Source organism: Tupaia chinensis, unplaced genomic scaffold (assembly GCF_000334495.1).
Source record: "Tupaia chinensis unplaced genomic scaffold, TupChi_1.0 Scaffold000235_1, whole genome shotgun sequence".
NCBI classification, from domain to species: Eukaryota; Metazoa; Chordata; class Mammalia; order Scandentia; family Tupaiidae; genus Tupaia; species Tupaia belangeri.
The window spans coordinates 5,281,776-5,289,327 of record NW_006159713.1 but is presented as its reverse complement, the minus strand read 5'-3'; positions in this window follow the sequence as shown (position 1 = coordinate 5,289,327).

Sequence of the window (7,552 nt, the reverse complement as noted above, 5' to 3'; positions counted from 1 at the left end):
CAGTGAGAGAGGACACCGGTCATGTTATGTACTTTGCATTTCTATGGGTCGTGCATGAACCTTATTCTGAATGTCTTTTTCCTGTTCCTGAGGAGTGACAGAAAGGAGAAAATACAGACAAAACCAAAAAGCAAAAATAGGGGACCAGCAGGTGGCATGGTGGTTTAGACGTGAGACACTCCCACATGGCCGACCATGGTTCAAGTCCTGGACCTGGTGGTTTGCTTTCCCACTTTCTTTCCCTCTCTCTTTGTCTCTCTCTGGTCAAATTAAAATAAATGAATGAATAAATAAAAATTTAAAAAATTATAGATATCTGTCAAAATTAAATAAAGAAAGAAAGAAAAGAAAAAACGAAAGTCAGAACTAAGCACAAGCTCTCTCCCTCCTGAGATACATGATCAGCTGTGAGCTTTGCTAACACCTGTCTGTCAGGTTCAGTGGTCTCAGCCACATGTGCTAGCCTCATAAAATAAGCTGGGGAGCATGCCTTTGTCTGTTTTCCAAAAGAGATGGTTAAAGAGATACTGTGTCCTTTAAATGTTTTGAAGAATTGACTAGTGAAACCATCTGGGCCCAGGGGGCTGGATGATGGTGCAGTGGTGAGAAAATGCAGTGTGCTCTGCAAGGCTGATCCATGTGGGAAAGTTTAGGTTCATGTCCAGAGCCCGTCCTGAAAACATCGACATGTGAGTGCCCATGATCCTGGCTGACTGAGGCTGGGGGTGGATTACACCATCCACACTCTGTTGGGGAGGGGGGGTTGTCTCTCTGTCTCACACTCATAAAAGAAATTTAAAAATAAGAGCCTGGAATTTTCTTTTTTGGAAAGAGTTTGACTAAAAATTCAATTTCTTCTACCAGATAATAGGACTATTTAGTTTCTTTCTTCTTGGGTGTGTTTCAGTATTTTGTGGCTTTTAAGGAATTGGCCCATGTCATCTCAGTTGTTAAATTTATGTGCACATAGTTGTTTGTAGTACAGTCATGTATCAGTTAATGACAGGGATGTGTTGAAATGCGTCATCAGGCAATTTCATCTTCATACAAAAGTCACAGCGTGCATTTAACACCTAGGTGACGTGGCTTGCTACACACCTAGGTAATGTGGTATACCCTATATGCCCCTTAAGGGACCACCACGTATGTCGGTCCTTTAACCACAACATCATGGAGCACACGACTGTATTTCCCTATTATTCTTAGAATATCTGTAGGGTTTGTATGAGGTCTGCTCTTTTACTTCTGAGGCAATGTTGATCATTTCTGTCTTCTCTCTTTGTCAGTCTGGCTAGAGGTCTATCTGTTTTATTGATCTTCTAAAAGGACCAGATTTGGGCTTCATTGGCTTTTCTCTATCCTTTCTTGATTTTCTGTTGTATTATTGATTTCTGCTTTTTTAAAGTATATTTCTTTCAAAAGAGAGAGATAAATACTGGGACTCCCAACAAGGTCTTTATGTTATGATCCCTCTCTAGTCAGTTTCTGCTCTTTGTCATTTCCTTGTTTTGGATTTTTTTTTTAAATCCTAGTTTCTTTCTTTTTGTTTTTAAGTTTATTTATTTATTTTTCTTCCATGAGTGAGGGAGTGAGAGAGAGAGATGGAGGGGAAGAGAGAGAGAGAGGGAGAGAGCACTCTTAACAGGACCTTAATGCTGCAGTCTACTCCCAGACTTCAGTCACTTCTGATCACAGGCAAGTGTGTGTCTGGCTTGTACTCGGGGAGGTCTCTAGGCTTGAACTGAGAACATTATCCATGAGATTTCCCCACGGAGCATGCGTGTTCTCACTGTGCTGCCTGCTCTCTCCCCATCCTATTTTCTTAAGGTGGAAGCTTAGCTATTGTTTTTTAATTTGCTGTAGGGCATGTGTGCTCTGAGAGAGACAGACAGAGAGAGAGAGAGAGAGAGAGAGTGAGAACAGAAGCCGCCAGGTGCAGTACTCAAACCATGGTCGGCCATAATGGGAGTCCTGCCTTAACCACCACACCACCCGCTGGCCCCAATATGTGGAACTATTTTCTTAAGGTGGAAGCTTAGCTATTGTTTTTTAATTTGCTGTAGGGCATGTGTGCTCTGAGAGAGACAGACAGAGAGAGAGAGAGAGAGAGAGAGTGAGAACAGAAGCCGCCAGGTGCAGTACTCAAACCATGGTCGGCCATAATGGGAGTCCTGCCTTAACCACCACACCACCCGCTGGCCCCAATATGTGGGACTTCTTTTTTTTTTAATAATTATTTATTTTATTTTTTATTTATTCATTCGTTGATTTTTTTTTTTAATTTGACCAGAGAGAGACAGAGGGTGAGAGTGAGAGAGAGAGGAAGTGAGAAAACAAGCCACCAGGTCCAGGACTTGAACCCTGGTTGGCCATGTGGGAGTGTCCAGTGCCTTAACCGCCATGTCACCTGCTGGTCCCAGTATGTGGGACTTCTAACTGGAGGCCTGAATGTATGCTTTCAATTTGTCCCCTTTTGAGTCTACATGAATGATGATAAATGATCTATAAAGTAAAAATCTGAGGATGACGATGACAGAAGAGTAAACAACAGCAGATCAAAGGTATCAAGGGGCCTGGATTTAGGAACACCTAGCACAGAGGAGGGAGCCAATGAGGCACCACATGTGAAATGGAGAGATTAAGCCTCACTGTGAGCATTCAGACCTCTGGCCTTCGCCCCTCTCTTAGATCTCAGAATATTGGCAGCCAGTATTCCATCCCATGATGAGGCAGAAGAGGGAATGATTCACTCCTGGGGCAACAGACCAGCTCAAGAGATGGACCTACTATATACCCTGACAATAGAGGTCCTGCTGGAGTGGTCCAGTCCCCTCCCCAATCCTTTATGGCTCTCCTCCAGTCACGGGCGCCAGTCACACGGTTTCCAGTTGACCTCCTAGTACCTCATCTTGACTACAAATAGGAAGCCAAGGAAAATCTAGCAGGATGTCTCGAACTGAACGGTCGAGATCCAGACAAAGCAAACAGGAAAAAAGTGACAGAGGAAACAGACAACGCAGGGAGCAGAAGTGAGAGAGAGAGTGGAAAAAAATTAGCCATCATTAGTAGCCACAGAACTGAGTTGCAATTACATTCTTGGAATGCTATTAGATAGGCGGGTAATCAAAAACAAGCAGAGCCACAGGGTGGCACATGCTGCTGAAATACTGTGCACGCTGGCTGGGAGCACATGGAAATTCCAAGTTCAATTCCTGCCTCAACCTGAAGATCAGGTGCAATGGCATGCACCTGTAATCCCAGAGACTTGGGCGCTCAAGGCTAACCTGGGCAACATAGTGAGAGACCCTGTCTGAAAGAGCCGGGCTTGGTGACACAGACACGTCTCTGCTACTGGGGAGGCTGAGTCAGGAGGATTGTGACACAGAGAGACCGCATCTTTAAAAAAAAGAAAAGAAAGGAAAAGAAGAGAAAGAAAAGAAAAAAGAAAAGAAAAGAAAAGAAAAGAAAAGAAAAGAAAAGAAAAGAAAAAAAAAGAAAAGAAAAGAAAAGAAAAGAAGAGAAGAGTCGGGGCTGGGAGGTGGCATGGTGGTTGAGGCACTGGACTCCCACATGTCTAACGGCACTTCAGGTCCCAGACCTGGAGGCCTACTTTCTCATTTTTCCTCTCTCTGTCTGGTTAAGATAGCTGGATCCCACATGGCTGGGTATGCAAAGTCCTGGACCCAGTAGCTTGAAAAACATGTTGGGTGCATATGTGTGTGTGTGTGTGTGTGTGTGTGTGTGTCCAAAATCCCAAGAGGAGAACGGAAGAGAAGGGATTGTGGTGTGGCCATCCCCCAAGGGGATAATTTTTGTCTCTCTTTCTTTCTTTCTCTTTCTTTCTTTCTCTCATCTTTTTCCAGTGAGGGCACGAACCCTATAGTAAAACTAAACAAATAAAACCAAAACACACACACACACACACACGAAGACTCTCTGGGAAAATAAAAATACAATGTGATGAGGAAAATCAGTAGGTAGGTTGAAAGATGAAGTTGAGGAAACATCTCAAGAACTATATAGAACAAAAAGAGAGATGAGAATGAGAAGAAAAAAGAATAAGTTAACAATTGTAAAATCTGACCTGAAGGATTTTCAGAGAGAGCAAAGAAAAAGAAAGAGAGAAAAATATCAAAGAAGTAACAGGAAAATGTCCCACGGCCAAAGCACTGAGGAAGCTGAGTACTCAACACTGTGGATGAAAGGATGCAGACAGTCCAGCATGACCAGGTATTTTCAGTGTGTTTCACTAAGACTTTCACCATTAAGGAAAAAAATAACCAGAAGGAGAGAAAATAGTTTATCTCTCCCTTTAATAAAGTTTTAAAATTCTCCTTTAAAAAATTCATCATCCCTGGGACCAGCAGTTAGCGTAATGGCTATGTCGCTGGACTCCCATGTAGTCAACTGCAGTTTGAGTCCCGGACCTGGTGGCTTAAACTCATGCCGGGCACATGTGCTTGTGTGCCCAAGATCCCGAGAGGAGAATGGAAGAGAAGGGATTGTGGTGTGGCCATCCCCCCTGGGAGGGGGGTGATTTCTCGCTTTCTGTCTCTCTGTCTCTCTCTGTCTTTCTGGCAAGTGCATGCGCCCTATAGCAAAAACCTCTCAAAAAACAAAACAAAACAAAACAAAACAAAACTTCATTCCCTGGGCCAGCAGGTAACATGGTAGTTAAGACATTGAACATCACTTGGCCTACTGTGTGGTTCAAGTCCTAGACCTGGAGGCCTGAAAAACATGCCTGGGGGTGTGTGCATGCCTATCTAAAATCCTGAGAGGAGACTGAAGGAAGAGGGATTGCAGTGTGGCACCCTCCTTGGAGGGTGATTTCTCACTTTTCCTCTCTCTGTCTTTCTCAGGCAAGCACATGTTCACTATGGTAAAAAGAAAAAAAAAATTCCTCCCCTAAAAATTTCTCCATTCTCAGTAAGAGTGAAGCATCAGACATCCTGTGAATCTTAAAAGCATGCCATGAGGAACGTTAATCACACATTTGAAGGATCTCTGCTCGCATCCATTCTAGAAGCAGCACTTTCACGTTCTCCTCTTCGTAAGGCAAAGGACACTAACTCTGTTTAAAAGACTATACTGATAGGGACCAGCGGATTGCATAATTATTATGTCACTTGATTCCCACATAGCCTATTGCCGCTCGAGTACCAGACCCGGTGGCTTAAAACTCATGCTGAGTGCATGTGTGTGTGTACCCAAAATCCAGAAAGGATATTAGAGAAGTGATTGCAATATGGCCATCCTCAGTGGGGAATAATTTCTCACTTTCTGTCTCTCCGTGTCTCCAGCAAGCGCACACACCTTATAGCAAAAATCTCTCTCAAAAATAAACAAATAGGGACCAGCAGTTAGCGTAGTGGCTATGTCGCTGGACTCCCACGTAGTCGACTGCGGTTCACGTCCTGGACCTGGTGGCTTAAAACTCACGCTGGGCGCATGTGCGTGCATGCCCAAGATCCTGAGAGGAGAATGGAGGAGAAGGGATTGCGGCATGGCCATCCCCCGGCGGGTGATTTCTCGCTTTCTGTCTCTCTGTCTCTCTCTCTCTCTGTCTGTCTGGCAAGCGCACGTGCCCTATAGCAAAAGCCTCTAAAATAATAAAAAGGAAAAATAAATAAATAAATACATAAATACATAAAGACTTTCAGATTCTTGAAGTGTCACCAAACACCCACAGAGCCTTTATTATGGGTTTTAAGATAATTAACCAGTAATGATAAAGTAAATGATTGTACAGATACACACCCAGAGCAGTTTCCCTCAATTGATCTGCTGTGTGTAAGTTTATGTTGTCATGAGCTGCAAGGTAATTTATCTCGATTATACTGGCTTACAGGGAGTAAATGGCATCACATCCAGGTTTTATTGCCTTGCTCATTTACAATTTGCCCCTTCTACTAAAATCACCAATGATCAAGAAACTACCATAAGTAGTTGCCTTGAATTGGTTAACAGTGTTTTTGTCTCCAACAAAGGGTCCCAAATTTAGAATGCTGGATCTGCAGGTATAAACCTCTAAAGCTTATCACTAACTCTTGGGCTAATCCCTCGTACCATCTGATCACTCAGCTACCATTGCTTGTTGCAAGGCACGTAAGAAGCGTGTTACTTCTTGTGACATCTAAGGGAAGAGCCATCTTAGGATTCATATGGAAGGGGCTGGGCTGAGGGAAGATAAAAGAAAGTGAATCATCAAGTTCCCTTGCAAAGCTTAATTTAATGTGAATGGTTTGTTTTTCAAGGTGAAAAATAAAGTTTTAAGGTCATAGCCTCCAGGCAATCTAACTTATTTTCTAACAGAATTTGTGCCTCCTTGAAAAAAATACGTCTAACCCTGTATAGTTTTTCTTTACGGGTGTCTGAAGGTACCACCGACAGAAAGCCCTAAGACACGCTAAGGCTTCATGTTAAACACACATGTCATCGTACACAGGGCTTCTGTTTAGCCAGAGAGGCACTTCAGGGGTCTGCATGTAGAACTGGACATTAGATTTATAAGGCATTTTAATTCTAGTCCTGAAATTCAGCTCTCTGTGTGGTCCTTCTTCGGGGAGAGGAATCACTCCTTGCTCGCTTCCAGCTTTCTGCTAAGAAAACAATGACTAAACAACGATGCTGGGGCACCTCTTACTTCCCAAGGGCATCGTAAAAACAAGTGAATACTCATCTGGACAAAATGAGCTTACAGCTTTAATGCACCCTACAAAAATGTATGGCAATTTCAAGGCATTAGGGGAAAAACTGACTCAATAACAAACCTTTGGATTCCATTTTATTTTTTTTTAGTCAACAACAAAGATGTTCTAATGATTTTTTCCCCCCCTCTGGAGAGGTTTTTGCCATAAGGTACATGCGCTCAACAGAGAGACAGAGAGACAGAAAGTGAGAAATCACCGCCCAGAGGGGATGGCTATGCTGCAACCCTCTACCCTTCACTCTCCTCTTGGGATCTTAGGCACGCATGCACACGCGCCTGGCATGAGTTTAAGCTACCGGGTCCAGGACTTGAACTGTGGTTGACTACATGGGAGTCCAGTGACATAGCCATCTGCTGGTCCCTCTACAGATTTTTTTTTTTTAATATTGCTTTGCAGAAGACTCTTCTGGCATCTGAACTTAATCTAAAAATATCTACTTGAACTGTTAAGTCAAAGGGAAAGAAAATTCTTGATCTTCTCTAACACACTCAAATCATCTGCAGATCTTTAGGATCTCCTCCCCTGCAATAATAGAAATTGGGTGGTCCTGTGTGTTCTATGTCCACGGATTCCATTTAGAATCTCTGACTCACCTCTAACCATAGGACATGGACACCACATGTGTGTAGGTACTCCCCCACTCCAATCAATTCTCTGTGACACCCGCTGGGTGTCCTCCAGTTTAATTCACTTCTGACACTACTTGGAGTTAGCATCAGATCCCCTAGGTGTCATGGTCTCAGTCCCACAAGACTGCCCCAATTTGAATGCCAGGACAACTGGAAGTTCTGACCTACTGGTATACATTCAGGGATTCCCACAATCCCCTCCTCAGCTTT